Genomic DNA, 19,795 nt, shown 5'->3' on the forward strand with positions numbered 1-19,795 from the left:
GTCGTTTAAGCCTTTATCATAGTTTGTAAACTTACCTTTTTAGGTTATTACGAGAAACAGTCGTGTACATAAAAAAAAAAAAAAAAAAACAAAAAAAAAAAAACATGAAAACAGAATATGGTGTCTTAATAATGTGATGTCGGTGTGTTTAGTTTTAACTGAGTTTACCACAGAGAGATATCATGATTTAAAATTAGAACTGAAGTATTTTTATTTAGTTTGATGTACAGTGTTTCGATTTTCGTTTTCAAATGATGATGGGTGTTGCTAGGTAAACCGATTCTTTCGAGCGATAGTCATTTGATTTATGTCTTTGTGGTTCGGCGATTACTAGTCAGCGGAGGCCATATTTGTCATCAACTGTTGCCTGTCATTATTCACTATAATTCACAGTGGATGTGCACCACTGGAAATAGTTCCTTGGTTCTTTGAATCGCGATCTGCTCCGTGTCGCTTGTCTGCTGCTTACCCTTTCTCTTGTAGGCTTCACTCTTTAATCATCTTACAGTGCTTGCACGCTCCATTTTACTCAAGTCTTTTGAAGTTTTAGTAATTTATCTTGAATATCTCTGCAGAATTTGATCGCCTCAATGAAAGCGTTCTTCCAGCTTCCCTAGAATTATGCATATACGAGCTAAGAAATTCTTGAGTTTAATGAGCATTCTCGATATATTATTTATTATTATGTCAGCACGCTTAGATGTTTGTTATTTTGCTCAGAGCTCGATGAATACTATTTATTTTATTTTATTTTTTTCGTTTTCTATATGTGCATATCAGCGTTATGTGTGTCATACTCGGATAATTTTCATTTCTGAAAAGTTATTTGTTCAACGTCATTTGAAACTTTATCGAAGTGAATTATGCTTCACTGTATTAAAGTCAGTTAAGCATAACAGAACTGCAGTGCTGAAATATTTAATCTGATCGAAATAATTGTGATAACATAAGACTTTCATCGTTTTGTTAATAAAGGATTCATTTGGATTAAACAGTAGAATAAATTTTGTCTTTTCAGCATGTTTTAGCTATTTAGGAAATGGAGACTCGAATCTTTTGTTTTTTAAGCCATGTGAACATTAGTCTACTTAATCCATACCGCAATTGTATCTACCCTTCCACATGTATTGCATTCTTTACGCAAGGCTTAAGAGCCTAGCAGTGAAGGCACCTTGTACAGAATGCTGTTACCTGTGTTATAGCCACTGGCTGCTGGCTGAAACAAACCTAAACAGGATTAGTGGGTAAAAGCTCAGTCGTCCGAACAGCTGGAGCTACCCAATGTTAATTATGTTTCCGAGGCGTTTACTTTTCGGCAGTTCTTTGGTTAGCTACCTCCTGATTTCGTTACCTGAATCAAGAATACTTGTTCTCTGGAGCGAGCTTCTTATCACTCTGTGTATTTATATGAATATGAGCTCTTTTTTGGGCGGGGGGGTTGCCAATGGGGGAATTATAACTCCTGTATGTAGTTCGTGCACCAAGGATGCTTTTACTTTGCAAAATTTAAATGAACTCTCTCGGTCTGAGTTATTTTCCACGTGACATTCTTTCCGTGACTCGTAATCTTTTACAGTGAAAGCATCCAAATGCTTTCATAATGTGGAAAAGAAAACATTTATATTTAAGTAAATACTAAATGCACATATGTGAACTTTATATTTCGTAATGTTTTAATAGAGCACGATGGTGACGTAAATGGACCCTGCACTAACGTTGTTAGAGGTTGCCATAGTTTATTCATTCAATTCATTTTCTGCATTAAATAATAATATTACGCAGGATTCAGATTTAAACATTAAAAGATATTTCTTAAATTTTAAGTGTTAAATAATTTATACTTTTCAACAATCTCATCTCATTCATTACTTTTAATTTTCTGAAAGTATAATGCTTTCGATAGTCAGGATTTCAAATAGCAAATTCTGATTTCGGAAATAAGAATAATGAAGTTATCGTTCTAATAATGAAGTTGTCCTTATCCTGGAATAAGGTTTTATGGATTATTCATGGATTTATCGCAGAATAAATGCAGTATTAAATTCCAGGGTTTTTAATCTTGAATTGCCTGGAACTGAATGGTTAAATACTTAATTTCGTTATCCTTAGTAGATGATTCCATTATTGTTAATGTTTGATGTAAGGAAACTAATTATTAAATTCCAATGAGTTAAAAAGTTCTTTAAAAATTAACCCACATGCAAACTGCCAACTAACAACCACCACTTCTAATAGAATATAATTTATACAGGTTCAAAGAAGAACCTGGTTTTTCCACCTATCTTCTCAGTCTTTATGCCTTCGTGAAGTATACACTCGATTCACCTCTCCATCATGGATTTCCTCATCATTTTGTTTTTCCTAGTGGACAGTGTAGAAAAGGTTCAGAAAATATATATACGTCTTTTGACATTTAAATCTGCTATCTCTTTACTCTAGGTGCATTCTCTGATCGTCGTCTGTACATTGACCTCCTACTGCATAAAATTTTGACCTGCCATTGATCATCCGCCTCCATTAACTGCGGTAAACTTTAATTAGTTAACAAGACAGCTTTGCTCCGAGCCATTTTCTCACTTTCCACCTGCAGAACAAATTAATGAAAGTACACCACGATAAACCAGTTGGCGAAACAAGCCCGTAACTCGAAACTTGATTTCAGTGCTCATTTAAAAGAGAAATTTCATGCTTAAATTTCTCCTTAACCGAAGCCTTTGCAGTGGAAAAAAATACTAACAGAATTAAGAATTAGTAACATTTTCTTTACGACTCCAGTAATTTTCTTAACAGGAGGTCTGAAGCAAATATTGTTTTCTTTCTTTTGGAATTTAAAGTTCATTTTCTGCACCATTTATTCAATAATAAACCTAATTAACATTTTGTCCCTTCGAGTATTTCGTAGCTGGATCATCGCATAAAGATCAAGCGGAATAAACTTGCCAAGTAAATGTAATGTCTTGATTTTATTTTCTGCAAAATGGAATACGCGAAAATCAAATCAAATCTACGTGTTATACTTGCATGTGATGCCTTTAGAGTTGCTAGGTTTAACACCTACTTAATGGAACAGCTTTGAACCTACCCATAGTCTCTTGATCGATGGAATCATAAATCGAGCTGGGTCCATTTTTATGCGATATTTTATTATATTGTTTTCAATATCTTTATATTTGAAACAATATAAACAGTTTTTTTTGTTTTTTTTCTGTTTTTCCATCAGTAGTCCTCTGTCGTTAGTGTTTTTTTTTTTTTTTTTTTTTTTTTTGATATTTTAGTTTCGAAAAGTATTTTTCCCTCCATCTCTGATGTGGGAAATTTCTTATGAAACTTAGAACTGATATGGGACAGTATGGAAGATTTATACAAGGATGAAAGATCTAAATCTCGTGTACATTAGATTTTCTTTTAAAGTGTAATACACACTTCATTACCGACAGCATTTAAGCCCTGCCCGTTTATAACTGTACGCCAATTTTCGACGATTCTCCCTTTCCACATTATCACACGCCGTTATAAATCAGACCCCACCTTAAAATTTCATCACAATTATCGATTGATATTCTTTATTACCTTACAGTTACGGGAGAATGGAATAGGGATAGTACAAAATGATTACTGTTGAAATTCGTATAAACTTTGAATTCGTATAAACTTTGAAATATGCAAATATTTTGGCCTCTGATGCTGGTTATCAGAACGGTGAGCACGGAAAGAGCTAAAAGAGTTTTAGGGGGAATTTCTTTTGTATATTAATGCGGGAAACAGGTCTGAAGTTAGCGACGTGCTGTACAAACGAAAGTTCAGGGTAACAGTATACCCAAGAAACAACCAGTTAGGCAAAAAATATTTTTATGACAGGATCCGACACGCCTTAAGACCGCTGGTTACTTCAACTTACTATTACACTCTACAGAGTTTGGAGCTGCATGCCATGAGTTTTCACGGAATAGTTGCAGCCTACAAAACACAGCAACGCTCCATGTCTTATGTGTTTATGTTTGTAGAAGTGTGTTCACGGATCAATTTCATTATTGTGCCAGTTGAGAAACGCCGGAATAACTCATGAGAAAAAAACACTCTCCATTCGCTTGAGATCGGCTAACTACATCCACTATTGAAGAAGCCTTTAGAAATTCCTCCAGTTTGAAACATCTCCAAACGAGAGACAAGTGACAAAATCAGTGTACTGTTAAGGAGAACATTGCAGTGGCCAGCAAAGAAGCTTCAACCACCTGTGCTAGAGCCAAGACTGCCCTCTTCGTTAGTAGTGCAAAAGAGCATGTAAAGGAGTGAAGCACAATATCATCAGTTTTCTACCAACAATGAGTAGAACGTCTTCCAGGTGCATATCAGCAGTCATTACGGTCAAAGGTGGTCAATACGCTGTTAATTTCTTTCAATACCCCATCCCACTAAAAGTCGTGTCCAATAATTTTTGGTAGGGTAATGTATTCAAAGACGTAAATTTTAAATTTTTGTTTTCAACTGTGACATAATATTTGCAAACTCTTCCAAATCTGCATCGGAAATCAACACACGAGCTCAAACCCAGCGTTCCATAATCTTTGGGTGATATATGAATGGTCCCTTAACATAATTCATTCCGAAAGTTGTTTATTGTAACTTATTTTCTAATTACTTTATTGTTTTGTAGTTGGAATATTGTCTTTCATGCTATTATTTTATCATTCTGCTTAAACAGACACCTAAACATTTAAATATGGTCCTTTTTTTTTTCTTTTTTTTTAAATATCAGGATTTCCTTACCGTTGACTCTTATCTTTTGATGTGCAGTTATCTCTGCAACTTGCCATTTTCGGCTGTTCGCTATCTCAAGTATCACCACAATTTGAAAAGGCGTTGATCTCATTAATCATGTAATATTAAATGGCTTATCTTAGCTCTGACAGCATATCAAAAACCGTTTATTTTTAACATTAAGGTGTAATTTGTCCAAGTTTCTAACCGACGAGTCGGTGGAGAGAAGAAAAGGCAATTTGACGATATTGCAGCTCATACCGACATTCACATATAGGCGGACGAACTCCTTCCTCTCATTAGAAGTTTGCAAATTTTTTGATTTCTCCTAGTTTTTTGTTCGTAATCACTTTTTACGTTTGTTCAAAGTTCAGATGTGTGATTAAACTATATCTTCCTTTCTCGGATCGTTTAGAGATTTCATTATAATTCGAATTCTTCTTAGAGATGCTTTACATTGCTTTACTTTTTTGCCATTTTTTATTTTGAAATTTAATGAGTTTGGGCGTGTCCAATGGGATCATAGTAAAAGTAGAATAAAACCGTTTCTTGTTAAAACTTGTCTGTAACATCGATCTCTGCAATCTTATCGCGGCATGTCGGTTTGAAAATTACCCCCATCAGAGTGTCTTGGGATCTCCGCAATACTGTCATTTTCGTTTGCGCCAGCCTATAAATGAATTCACCTGAATTTGAAAGGATGTTTATAAATATCATAATTTGGATGGTAGAACACAAGCGAAAGTAGTTTTTTTTTTTATAAAAATTCCAAACACGAGAGGTATTAGGACCTATAGTAGTTAGTACCGTGCTTGGGTTGGAGGTCGAGAAGACGAAAGAAGATATTTGTTGACATTAGACTTGAACTTCTGTAGACTGTAATTTTCAGGAAATACGTATGAAGGAAGGTTGTTCCAGAAAACGGCAGTTGAATGAATAAACGAGGAAGATGGAAAGTTGGTTCTGTGAGTTTGAAGTTGGACATTAAATGATTGTTGGCTGGTGGCGGCACGTGTTAGAACTGTTTTGAAAAAGAGAGAGCGGGAATTATAGACGCCAATTCAGAAGGACAGTGCCAATCGAAGTATCTGTAGAAAAGACATGCAGCAGAAACAGTACGTCTATGAGACAGCGAGTGGTGAGACTGTTAGAGATGAGTCATTAATTAACCTAACTGTCCCCTTCTGAATGGAATCTAGAAGCCTGAGAGAGGTTTTGGGAGCACCGCCCCAGATGTGGGAAAAATATTCCATCGTGGGGCGGATTTGCGATTTGTACAGAGTGAACAGCTGTTTGGAAGAAAAGTAACGCCGAGAGCGAAAGAGAAAACCAAGTTATTTAGATACAGAGGAAGCAATATTTGAATGTGCTTGTGCCAAGACAGATTAGAAGTCAGGGTAATCCCCAAAAGAGATATATCATCTTGCCTAGGAATCGGAGTGTCAACAAAGATAAGCATAGGCGCAGAAGAATCCTTTTTGCGAGATATAAGACAGGACTGAGTTTAAGAAGGATTGAAATCAATTAAGTTGTTTTTGCCTCACTGGAGAATTACCTGGAGCTCGGTATTTAAAGAATTCGTAGCGGATATTCGAAAAGTTGAAGCTGATTAAGCAGGGCAAGGTTTCTCAAACTGGAAAGTGGAATGCAATGTGCTATCATCGGCAAAACTGTGGATAGGATTTCGGGTCAATGGAACAAGGTCATTAATATACAAAAGGAAAAGAGTGGGGGAAAGAACTGAACCTTGGGGGACACGAGCATTAGTGGAGAAGTTAGAAGACAGAGAGCCATCTATCATCACCCTCAGTGAGCGATCAGAAAGAAAACTGGATAACCAATTGCTGAAAACAGTTGGCAAACCATAAGATGATAGCGTGTTTAGAAGACCTTAGGCCAAACACGATCGAAAGCCTTTGAGGTGTCAAAAGTAACTGCTTGTGTTTCACCGAACTTTTCCATTGAATTTGTCCATAAATGGGTAACATAAGCCAGAATATCACCATTGGATCGACACTGACGGAATCCATACTGGCGATCGTTGATCAGACGGAAGGTTTCTAGGTAGTTTAAGAGTTGGCGGTTAATTGATTTCTCCATTACTATAGAAAGAGTAGAAGTAATTGCAAAGTAAATTGCAAAGATAATTGGATGTGAAGGATTTGTCACATTTTGTAGGAACTGGCTGGATATGAGCAAATTTCCAAGCAGAAGGAAAACCACCTTTGGAATAAGAAAGTGTAACCTGGAGCTGGAGCTTTCTTAGCATCAAGATTCGTCAAAATCCCTCTGACATCCTTTTGGCGGAAGACCACAGGAAGCATTGAATGGAGCGTGTTGGGAATGGCGAGAGGTGTGTTACCAAGGTCATTTATACATGAGTTGGTAGAAAAATGGGATGCTAGCAGGTCAGCTTTATCCTTGGCTGAAGGATAAAGTGCTATTGCATGTCAATATAACCATCTGGTTTTGACAGAGGTGGGAGCAGAGATGAGCAAAAGTTCTGGCCAATAGCTTTGGCAAGAGACCAGAATGCTCGAGTACCATTAGAGCAAGAAGCAAGTTTTCTACTCTTAGCCTGTTCAAAATCTAATTTGGACTGATTAATAACTGCTTTACAATTGTTGCGAGCTTTGGTGTAGACAGATAATGAAACTGAAGAATTGGAAACAAGCCAATTCCGATGTGCAACATTCTTCTCTTCAACAGCCTTAGCACATTTATTGGAAAATCAAGGTTTAGATACAAGACTAGATTTTAAAGTGGAGTATGGAATAAAGAATTGCATTCTCCGTTGACATCAGAAATTTTGAAACAGTAATCCGACCAAGAAAAAAAGAAAAGAAATCTCGCAGGTCATCCCATTTTGCGTTCTTGTAATGCCAAACAACACGAGGTTGGGAATAACCATGAGATAAAGGCTCCATTGGAGAAGAAACAATCACCAAGTTGTGATCTGAGGGGCCTAAAGGAACACTCACTTTGACCGTGTACTTAGAAGGGTTGTTTGTTAGAAAAAGATCAAGCGTGTTGGCTGTATGGTTAGGATTGTCCGGTATTCTTGTAGGAAAATGGACAATCTGTGCAAGGTCATTAGTAATTGCAAAAGCCTTAGCATCTCGACAAGCTGGGTCTGTGTGACTAGAAAAAGGAAGCCAGCTGGAATTGTCAACATTAAAATCACCAGGAAACTTACCTCACTGTTAGGAAAGTTGGACTGGAGAAAGTCAAGTTGCAAAGAGAGGAAGTCAAAGAGCTCCAAGTGATTAGTGGAGTTACAAGAACGGTAGAGAAAAGAGATGAATTCGGCAGAATGAGGTAGAGAGATTTTAAGCCAGAGGAGATTGAAGAGAGGAGATTCCAAATTACCAAGTCTCTGATAGAGAATGTCGGAACGGAAATATGCACAAGTACCACCTTTGAGTTAAAGGATTCATACAACGAATAATTTGGGCAACTTAGATGAGCAGTGGTGGAATCAACCGATAACTAAGATTCTGTCAGAAAAAGTACATGGGGTTTGGCAGACTGCAAGTGGAAATGGGCATCTTTGAGATTAGAACTGTGACCACGTATATTTGTGAAATGAAGTGTTTGGGAATCTAAACCTCCCAAACACTAGGAAGTGTTTAAGAGATTTAGATCTTTTCGCAGATAAGCTTGCTCTATTAGTTTGATTATTCGTGGTGTATTCAGTACTAAGAAAAAAGTATGAAGTAATGAAATTTTTGGATAGAGCGTACACATGGTAAGAATATACCAAGATTCTCGACATAACGTGGCCTCGACAATGCCTCCCCCCCCCCCATACACACTACTCGGACTCCCTCCAGTCACCATCTGGCAGGGTAAAGGTAGCAGGATTATACACTTGCTGATCCGGAAGCCCCTTAGAGAGTTACCAGTAGATTCAGTCCGGTGTACTAACTAGCGGCCGGCCTGCGAACACCATTTTAGAGCTGTACCCTCTAAATGTAAGGAAGTTTGGATCTCACCATGATGTCCATCATAATCTCAAAAGACAGGTCATATTGCATGATGGAAGAGATGTGGAACGGTTGACCCGAACTTAGATCTGGAGACTAAATATGGGTTCCACCACTTCAAGCCTCCGATAAGAAAAATGGTGGTATTGCCCCAGTTGATGAGAGTCATCTACCACCTAGTATTGCCTGGTAACAAAGAGGGGAGGCATTCCTCCATGTTGTGTGAGCGCCACACCTCGACCCCTGCTTACGTTGGTTCACACCTGGGTGGTCACCCACAGTGTGCTTACGCATGGGGGTTATAACCAGGATTACTAACAGTCCCACCATCGTGAAGGTGCAAGCCGAGGATTTGGCTGTCACTGACAGTCCGGACTTCGCCGAAATTGGGTCCACTTGACTTGAGTGTCACCCGAATATCATTTCCATCAGCGTTTTAGACTCCCAAGTAGCAAGTACAGCTTGTGTGACCTATCTGAGAGAATGTCTGCGACAACCTCAAGGACTATTTGATATCCTAAGGCTCCCTCACATATACTCTAATTTTCTTTGAATTCAACCATAGACAGAATTGTTATAAATCGGAGTGGCCATCTTGTTTAATAATGGCAAATCGAAATAAAAATATCCCCACCAGGATACTTTTGGTCTGCTTTTAGTGTTATAAATTTCGTTTGGAACGAACTCTATAAGTTCGTTCCAAACGAAATTGAATGAAATGAAAATGTAGTTGAATGAAATGAAACCTCTTGCAAAGATAACACCAGATCTCATCTCACTATTATTATACTATAGTATTTGACCACAAATAAAAGTAATTGGGGACTGTCTCATAAGGTCGTTTCCTCCCCAACAAAGGCTTAAGTTCTGCAAATTGAAGCGGCTGGAGACTGGGCACTTGCGAGGTGATCTGATTGAGGTGTATAAAACCTCAAGTTGATCACGCTGAATTCTAATGGGATTCTTCCGCTTGCTCAGATTAAGAACCTAAGGGGGCATAAATTCAAATTTGGGAAAGTCAGATGTAGAATAGATGTGCGGAAATTTGCCTTTAGCCAGTGGGTGGTTAATTGCTGGAACAAACTTCCATCTGTCGTTGTGGAAGTTGATAGCTTAAATAAATTCGAGGAACTGGACAGACTTTTAGAGGGAATAAATGTGTGAAACTGGTTTATTTATTTTTTTTTTTTTTTTTGCTTGCTTACTTGCATCACATGCCTTCATTAATATTACTACTACTATAGTTTGATGGGGGCTATATATACATTCATGAGCCAAAACATTATGACCACCACTGTTTCCACGAGTGGACGCATCCCAAGCACCTAGGAGCGACGTCACCGATCGGCGAAGCATGTATAGTGGTGGCACGGATAGTCACTGTCAGTATGATGCCTGTGCAATGTGGAAAGGGAAGGGCCTGAAGGAGTTTGAATTATTTGAATTTTAGTTATCGGCGCTAGGAAGGCAGGCCAGCAGCTCAGCAACCCCAGGCATTATCGGCTGTTCGAGGGCCCCCGTAGTGAACGGTCCGAAGACGGACACAACCACCCAGCTTGCTGAGATGGGGGAACCACCTCTGGCTGACAGTCGAAATGAACGGTGGTTGGCCCATTCTATATGGGACAACGCATGGCTCACAATCCCTCAATTAACAGTAGGCTACCAGGGCGCACGTAGAAACCTTTCCGAGCACCCTATCCAGCGGACTCTCCCTCTCTCTAGCGGGTAGGCATATGGAGCAGATGAACTGTACATGTGCCGGTGTTGACTTACAGTGAGCACGGGAGCACCGATCCGGGACATTAGACGATTGGAAAGGAGTCGCTTGGTGTGATCAAGGTTTATAGCTTCGTCATGCGGATGAACAGATGCATATTCCCCGGGAGTAGGTGAACAGCTGCAGCCAGACTGTACTGTTGGACAGAAACAGGCCTGCGGTGGTGGTATCGTGATTTGGAGAATTCTGTCAAGGACAACCCTGGGACCTCTCATCTCCACTTGAACTTACCCTCACCGCCAGATCCTACCTCAGCATTGTTTCAGACCAAGTGTTCCTCTATGTGGTGGTGTATCCAGATAGCACTGGACTCTTTCAATAATGCAATTCCCGTGTCACAATGCTTGCATTGTGCAGGAATGGTTTGCGGATCATGTCCAAGCATTTCGTGTGCTTCCCCGACATCAATCCCGTTGAACATTTGTAGGATGCAGTGGAATGCAGCCTTCGCCAGTCCACGCCATTGCCTCGTTCCGTTCCTGGACTCCCGGACGTCCTTCTTCTCCAGCTACAATAGTTCAGGATACCTGAGAACACCTTCCGCGGTCTCGTGGAGTCGAGGTCACGCTAATACAGCAACCAGACTATACTGTTCGACAGAAGGTCAGTGTTATTATGGCTAATGGCTGCCGAACACGCTATTATGTGCTCATAGTGTTTTGGCTCATGATTGTTTAGTCAATTCTCGATTATCCGGGGACAGAATGTCTACGGCCTGCAGAAGTCTGCCATTCTAAAGTTGAATAATAAAAAGAAATCTTTAATTCGTTACCGTTTGTTTGCATTTTGTAAAGTTCCCGTAGATAAAACTCTGAAATTTCCCACGAACTACGTCTCAATATTGCTTAAAAAAAAAAAAACCTCGGTGAACAATTTTAAGATTAATAGCAATGATAAAATGAACTAGTTAAATAAATTTTTAAATTTAACTAGTTCATTTTATCATTGCTATTAATTTTAAAATTGTTCACCGAGGTTTTTTTTTTTTTTTTAATTTAAGTCTGTGTGCATCCATCACGTTTAAACGGAAAATGAGTATTCTTTGTATTGAACAAAAAACTTTAGCTCTCATCAATAAACATGAAAAACATGATGTTAAAGTGACAATAATAAATCTACTCTACTACATGGAACAAGGACACGGCGATCTCACTGTCAAGATGCTTCTCATTTCCATTCACAGGAAAGAAAAGGCGAACTTTTATTTTTTTTTTTACCTTTTCAAATCTTAAAATTGAGTGTCAAATCTCGCGTTTTATAAATATATTTTAGCCACATTTACGAGTTTTTTTTTTTTTTTTTTAATGATTTTTCTGGCAAATTTGTTGCTCAACAACCCTGGATATAGGAATTATCCCTGGAGGAGTTTACTCCTGACATATGTTTGCTGTAATGGGTATCAGGTAGTAAAGAATTCTATTATGCACCAGGTAGCGTTAGAAGGTTACGAAAAGAGAAATATTTTAAATTTGCTTTACATAAAGAATATGAAATTCAACTCGCAAACACTTCACTCAGTAGCCATTTCAGAACTTGAAATTTGTATTAAATTCTACACAATATATTCCCCACACGTCTGACCCTCGCTGATCCCCGTAACTAGACACCGGCGAACAGGAAAAATTCCAGTTCCATTCGTGACCGTCTCGCATTTCCCAGGGCCGCTTTTCGCCAAACTAAAAGTGCACTTTAGTTTGTGTGCGCGCGTTTCTTTCTTTCTTTCTTTTTTTTTTTTCCTTTTTCATTATTTTTTTAAAGAACTCAGCAGAAACAAATGTCAGCGCAAACCGACGGAAGTGCAGACTTGTATAAATCAACTTAATTTTGGTATAAAGACCCAATCTAATAAACGTTGTCAAATATGCCTGTTTATTAATGATCGTGTTTACACAGACCATTTTTCAAGTTCGCTGTAATGAACTCGCTCCAGGCACGCGATTAAAGATTCTCACCACATTTCGTGGCCAAGAAAGATTTCCCATATTTCCTTCTTCACACTCTTTGTAAGAAAATGAATAATTTAATAACACAAATGAAAATTAATCACAAAAGTTGCCTTAAATGAACTTCATCGTAAGGGTTGGTGGAATGTTTTTCCTTCTTATTTTTTGACCAGTAATTACAAGTATTTAAAAGTTGTTGTTGAAAAGCCTTCTCATATTCCTAATGGGTGTTTTCTCGAGTGAAACTAAATCGTGCATCCATTAACGTCACCAGAGACAAAATATCCATTTCGCAATGCTGGGAAGTGTTCTTTGCCGGATCCCATCGACTACAAAGGCTAATAGGTAGTATCTGTCTGGAGTTCATAGTCTACTACATCAACAAAAGGAAAATCCAATGGAAATATCAGCTGTCATCCGATGTCCAACAAATGCTCGCTTTCGCTAACAATATTGCCTGCCTGTGTTATTTAGCAAACTCTGCATTGCTTTAAAAAAGCCTTTTATGGCTTCACTTTTATCTTGGTTTGCTAAGTTAATTGGTGTTTCGATATCGATTTCGTACTTGGCTATTTTACCCTAGTTCAGCTTTGTAGAATTCATAATTATAATAGCTTTTTTTTTATGGCCAAATTTCACCAGCTGTTTACCAATTAAATTTCGATTTGGAAGACTAGCATTTTATGGTTTCTTAATAAGGATTTTATTGACTTTTGGTGCGTTATGATTAACATTTATATCGGTTGCAGAACACCACTGAATGTAACTCTTATTTCTTTAGCTGGTCGGGGAAAAATCATTAAAGGAATGGCAAATTAAAACTTCCTCCTCACTTCACAAGGGGCATACTTGATGAGCAGAAGTTTGTGTGGATTCTTATTGGCGATCGTGCCATATGATTTATACATTTGAATGTGGATCGATGAGTTCCGGTCATATACTGAGCAATAACATTTCATTAATGTTTTAATTATAGTTGGAATTCGATTTTCCGAACGTCGATTATCTGAACTTGTACTACCCAGATGTGATGACGTATTAAAAATCGAGCGACACCTGATGAGAACGTTGGACTGATGTCCAACAAACGCTCGCTTTCTCTAATAAACTCCGAAAGCTGACAGTACTGCCTGCCTCACTGTAACAAAATAACAAAATTCCAGTGCTGCAGAAAGTACAATAATACGCTGGCTTTTCACATTGTAGCCGAGTTAGTCGATTACATCGAGCGGTTTTCTCCCCAAAACCTAGAGTTTTTCATACAGGAAAACAAGCAGACCCTACATAGAATACACGAAGTTATAGACTAAATCCGCTGACCCCTGATAATCCTACTTTATTAGCGCAAAAACAAAAAAAAAAACCGTGTTATTGTGTTTTTGGTTTATTTTGGGTCACTGTGGTAGCTGATTGCGCAATACTGTACATTCAGCTACAGTATTGAAAAATCGTTCTTGTAATTTGTGCTGCTATAATGTATTATTATTATTTATTTAATTTTATTTTTTGAGCAGCAAAAATGTGGTTTGATGTTCAGAATTCTTTTTATGTGAAATTCGTGCACAAGTCGAGAATTTTTTCTCCCCTTAGGACCTGATTTCCAGAAATATAGTCTGTATTTGTGATATGATTATATAGGTACATGGTGTAAATCATGTACTATATCTATTTTCTGTTGGTGCGACCTGTTTCTAAACATATATTACAAAACATATTAAAAGATACACATTACAGTAAAATCCCAAAATTCGGCAAGTCCTTGGATTTATCAGTTTGCGTTGTTAAAAGTCCAAAATATCAACACATTTCACTACATTTGGCAATACGACCTCTCTGATATACTAAGTCCTAGTATTTAACACTTCACATTAGTAAAATTTCGTTAATTAATCGCATTTACTAATTTTTAACCATTTTAATTAAGTAGTGTATGTCAGGTCTTCCGAATATGGTGAATAACACAGGAAACTGCAGATATAGAAAATATACATTGAGTTGGCTTTGACTTAGCAAATTCTCTTGTGAAGGAATAGACCAATTTGTGATGGTGGTGAAGGCTCAAAATCGGGAACGAATGATATCAGATTGTATCTCCTTCGGGTGGCGAGCAGTTTTTGAGTGTCTGCGAGGAAAAATGGGTTGGAGTCGAGATCTTTCCGACTTCAAACATGGAATGAATGTGGAGACAAGACTTACAGGTATCAGTATCTCGACATCAGCCAACATAGTTAAATGCTCCCGTCTGTGATATCGCGAATCTACCCTAACTGGCTCAACAGCGGCCGAACAACCAACCAAATGTCACACGCGGAATAGCCACGTGTGGTCGACGTCCGTGGTGAGTGTCGTAACACAGCCGTTTGCAGCCCAGTGGTACAGCGGACCATCCACTACAACATACAAACATCAAGACCACTATCCGCATGGACTGTGCGCTGGACATTAGCTGGTATAGGCTATGGCAGTCGACTGGCGTCACTGCCGTACACAAGAACTGTGCCATGCATGGGCACGTCATCACCAACTCTGGACCACGATATGTGGAAATCTGTCGCTTGACCCGAGGAATCCCGATTCCAACTCTATCATACTGGTGGGTGTATCCGCATTTGGAGAAAGAAGCATTAGGCCACGTCACATAGATGCACCTTTGGTGTTCGGCAGGCTGGAAGCGGTGGCGTTATGGTTTGGGGACTGTTTTCGTAGTATGCACTGAATCCTCTGATCACCGTTAATTAAACTCGATGGGAACGCCTACCTTTCTGTCGTTGCGAACCAAGTTCACCCCTTCATGATAATAGTGTATCCAGACAAGACAACGCGACATGCCACAAGGCTGGGCAGGTTGCGATTTGGAACGTGGAATTGAATTCTCCTCATCCCATGGCTACCTAATTTGTCCGATCTCGATCCAATCGAGCATATTTGGAACCTACTGGAAAAGGACATCCGATGCTATGACCATCCACTTGAAAATGTACTGGCGGGCATTACTGGATACATTGTGCAGCACATGGGTAGCACTACCACAGGATATCCTGCAACGACTTTTGTAATTCATGCGAAGACGTATACCAGCTGTATATACGGGCAGAAAGTGGCCCCATTAGGTCGGTTATCTCTTTTAAAAAATATTCACTATATTCCTATATTCTTAGTGAATATTCTTAGTGAATATTTTGCCCAAACAACTTGTTACGGATAGAAAATATATCCCTTTATGCTCTTGTTTAAAAATCAGAAAGACGAATGAAGCAGGAAATCATTATTGCTTCCGTTTTCTTACTGTCCGAAGTTCTCTGAGCAGTGCAAACAGGCTTCCAGGATAGCTCATGAGGAATACTATGATATACAGGAATTTTGCTAACAGGGATAAAGGAGGTGATTATCTCATTGTACAAGGCAATGTTTAGAACTCATCTTGACTACTGCATACGGGTTTGGGGGCCTCATTTTAGGAACGGGTGCAGAGAAGGGCAGCCAGATTAGTATTAGTAACGGCCGCATGGTGCAAGAAAGCCTATGGCTTATGCTGCAGCCAAAAAAAAAAAAAAAAAAAATCCGAACAAAACAATAATAAAAACAAAAAATAAATAAATAAATAAAATAAATACCTAAATAATAATAATTAATAAATTAAAAAAAATAAAATAAAAAATAAATTAAAAGTAAATTAAACCTATCATCCTATGCGCTTCCCTTACCCGCAAGTACTATCCAGATGACCTTTGAATTTCCCCAAACTGTCGGCCTCTACCACCCATGAAGGCAACTTATTCCAGTAATTTATAACTCGCTGGCTAAAATAAAACTTCCTGCAGTCCAATCTAAACATTTCCCCCCGTAACTTGAATTTATGTCCCCTAGTTCTAGCATCATTTATAATCTTGAAAATTTTGTCCTCATTCATTTTACTGATGCCTCTCAGAGCCTTAAACACCTCAACCAAATCTCCTCTAAGGTGTCTAGTTTCCAAACTCTGCAACCCACATATTCGAAGTCTTTCTTCATAAGGACGCCCTTTTGCCGATCTCACCAGGCGAGTTACCCTTCTTTGCACCCTTTCAAGAAGCTCGATGTCTTTCTTTAGGTGCGGTCTCCATACTTGAACACAGTATTCCAAGTGTGGTCTAACATAAGCCTTATATAATGGGATTATCACGTCCCTATCTCTACTTGCAAAAGTTCGATAGGACACCATGGGCCTTCCTTGCAACCTGTTTACAATGCTCAGAGAATTTCATGTCTGACCATATCGTAACACCCAAGTCCCTTTCCTCCAGTACTGGGTTTAGTTGAACTCCACCAAGTGAATAAGTTTTTTTGGGATTACTGTTTCCCCAGGTGTAATACCTTACACTTTGTTGGATTAAAGCACAGCTGCCATTTTTCTGACCATTCCTGAAGTCTATCTAGGTCTCTCTGAAGAAGCTCAGCTTGACAGTGATCATTAACTACTCTACCAATTTTAACATCATCTGCAAATTTAGACATCACGCCCTCTATCCCTTCATCAATGTCGTTTATGAAAATTAAAAATAACAGTGGTCCTAATACTGATCCTTGGGGAACCCCACTTCTTACATCAACCCAATCTGAGGAATAGCCATTTATCACAACCCTCTGCCTCCTGCCCTGAAGCCATCCTTCTATCCAACTAAGGATTTTCCCAGTGATTCCAACCTGTTCCAGCTTATAAAGCAACCGCTCATGTGGGACTGAGTCAAAAGCTTTGCTGAAATCTAAATAAACAATGTCGAAATTATTCCCTAAATCCAGCTCGTGAGTGACCCTTTCGAAATAGCGAACCAGATTTGTTAAACATGATTTTCCCTATGTATATATAAAGTGCTTTAGCATCATATTACACAGCCATTTCTGAATAAACAGAAAATTTTTAAGGCGGCATCGTTATGAAGTATAACTGTTTTTGCCATCATTGCATCACTTGGGTACCTACCCACTCACCGAAGAAGGGCCAAATAGCCCTGAAACGGTGCCGTCTGGGTGGTGGTACCTATCTGAGAATAAGTAACATTAGTCTTCTCCTTAGGTGAAGCGTTGCTTATTCGAAGTAGTGCAATATCATGGCAACTCGTTGTGAAGGTATTCACAATATGAGATATAACCTAAAACGATGCCGCCTTAAAAATTTTCTGTTTATTCAGAAATGGCTGTGTATTATGATGCTAAAGCACTTTATATATACAAATTTGTTCGCAGCTTGAGGCTCTAGCCCTAAATGCACCTTAGTCTAAATACATAATTTTCCCTTTACGAAACCATGCTGAGTATCCTTGAGAATTTCAATTCGATCCAAATGAACCTGAATTCCACCCTTGATCATTGCCTCCATGATTTTCCCTACTACTGAAGTCAGACTGACAGGTCGATAATTTCCAACTTCACTTTTAGAGCCACCCTTATGTATGGGAGATACATTTGCACTTTTCCAATCCAAGGGAATCTCCCCAGAGTCTAGTGATGCTCGCATAATTAGCCTCAATGGTTCAATGCACTCGCTTGCCGCCTCTCTTAAGATTATAGGGTATATTCCATCAACTCCAGGAGCCTTACTGGTCTGTAGGCTCGAAAGTTTTTTCATTAAATAATCTTGCGAAATTTCAATATCATTAATTACATATTTTTTAACTTCGCTTCCACAATTTCCCATTGCCACAAAAGGCTTTTCATTTGTAAATATCGATGCAAAATAACTCTTGAGTTCATCTGCAACGGCAGCTGGTGTATTTATTACTATCCCCTTTCCCTTACGTAAAGGTCCGATCTGGTTTGTCCTGCTCTTCTTGGCATTTATATATGTGAAGAATTCTTTATCCCCCCTCTTTGCTCTGTTTGCCAGTGATTTCTCATAAACTGCCTTTGCCTGTCGAACCTTTTCTGTGGCTCTATTACAAATCATCTTGATGAGATTGATGAGGGGAATAAAGGGTTTCTCTTACCAAGAAGGCTTCAGTTCTGCAGCTTGCGGGGTTTAGAGAATAGAGACCTGCGAGGTGATCTGATTGAGGTATTTAATGCTTTGAATGGATTGAGCAAGCAGAATGCAGATGGCATTCTCCCTCTTGCCCAGAGGACATAAATTCAAATTAAGGAAGGACGGTTGCAGGATAGATGTGGGGAAATTTCCTTCGCCGAGCGAGTTGTTCTTTCTTTGTTGTGGAAGTGGATAGTTTAAATAAATTCGAAAGGGAAATAGACAAACTGTTGAAGGGGGATGGACAGGTGAAGTGAGAATATTTTTTTTTATTTTATTTTAATGTATCATCTATTATGATACGTTATTCAGTTCCACTGACGCTTAAGTTTATAACAAAAAAGTATTAAATTATACTGTATCTGTTTATAGTAATGTGTCTATAATACTATAAAATTTTGAAGACAACGTTCCTTAAAATAAAAAAAAAAAAAAAAAAAAACCTACTTATTTTGATTTGTTGGTTTTAAAACTCACCATCATCATCATTTTGCTAAAACGAACTTGTAGTTTCAGAGCGGCGAAATTCGGAAATAAAATGAAAAAAGAAATGTTGATATTTTAAATTTTACCAATGGGAATTGGTAAATCATAGAATTTACTGGTAAATTTATCGATAAATACTTAGAAAATTAAAAAAATATATAGATTTTTTTAGCACTTCATCTTCCAACATACCTGTGTAAGAAAACACACCCTGTTTTCTCTCTCTCTCCCTCCCCCCCCCCCCCTTTCGGAAACGAATCTCTTCATCCAACTCGATTTAATTCTGATTTTGCGATATTGTCTACCAGACGAAATTCTGTTATCCAGAGATCCCCATATTGTCTTAATTCTACGCAGCCGCCGAAAAGAACAAAGAACTCTGTCACTTCTTTAATAGAATGCCAGACAAATAGGGAAGGTGTCATCCTTCCAATTCCTTTTGTCGCAAGCTGTGTTCTTGTCACTGCTACAAGCTTCTTTGAGAAATGGTCTTACAAGGACTGCTGCGACGAATGAATTGGAGACAATTCATTTCTCAAAATATCCCGAAAATTGTCGATACAATGTGGCGTTCGTTACTGATATATTGATCTTCTGCTAACCACTTTCTATTGCACTCCTAAAGATGTGAAGAATTCTTTGCTGAAATGGCTAAGAGGACTGTATTCGGTACATTTAACGTATATTTGTTTTGATTGTCGATATTGTTCTTTTTTTTTTTTTAATTTTCATTGCAAGACAGGTGAAGAACCATCATAATAATTATATGTAGGTGATTTGAATACTTATACGCCCTTCTAACTAATTTCTTCTACCATTCTACTAATTACCTTTCTATTGAAAT

The 19,795-nt window shown here is 38.4% G+C and overlaps 1 protein-coding gene across 10 annotated transcripts in view; it reads left to right on the forward strand.

Moving 5' to 3' along the window:
* homer (protein) overlaps positions 1 to 19,795 on the forward strand; it is a 651,652-nt gene that overhangs the window by 239,024 nt on the left and 392,833 nt on the right. Inside the window, exon 1 of one of the 10 annotated variants that reach the window (XM_090371541.1) lies at positions 2,298 to 2,382. The exons of the other annotated variants lie outside the window; for them this stretch is intronic. The gene's annotated coding sequence lies outside the window, so the exon portion shown is untranslated. Of the gene's footprint in view, positions 1 to 2,297; positions 2,383 to 19,795 lie in introns of those variants that run through there. 10 annotated transcript variants of the gene reach the window in all.

The sequence above is a fragment of the Mastigoproctus giganteus genome, chromosome 1 (assembly GCF_048544385.1).
Source record: "Mastigoproctus giganteus isolate SK-2022 chromosome 1, ASM4854438v1, whole genome shotgun sequence".
In the NCBI taxonomy this organism is placed as follows: domain Eukaryota; kingdom Metazoa; phylum Arthropoda; class Arachnida; order Uropygi; family Thelyphonidae; genus Mastigoproctus; species Mastigoproctus giganteus.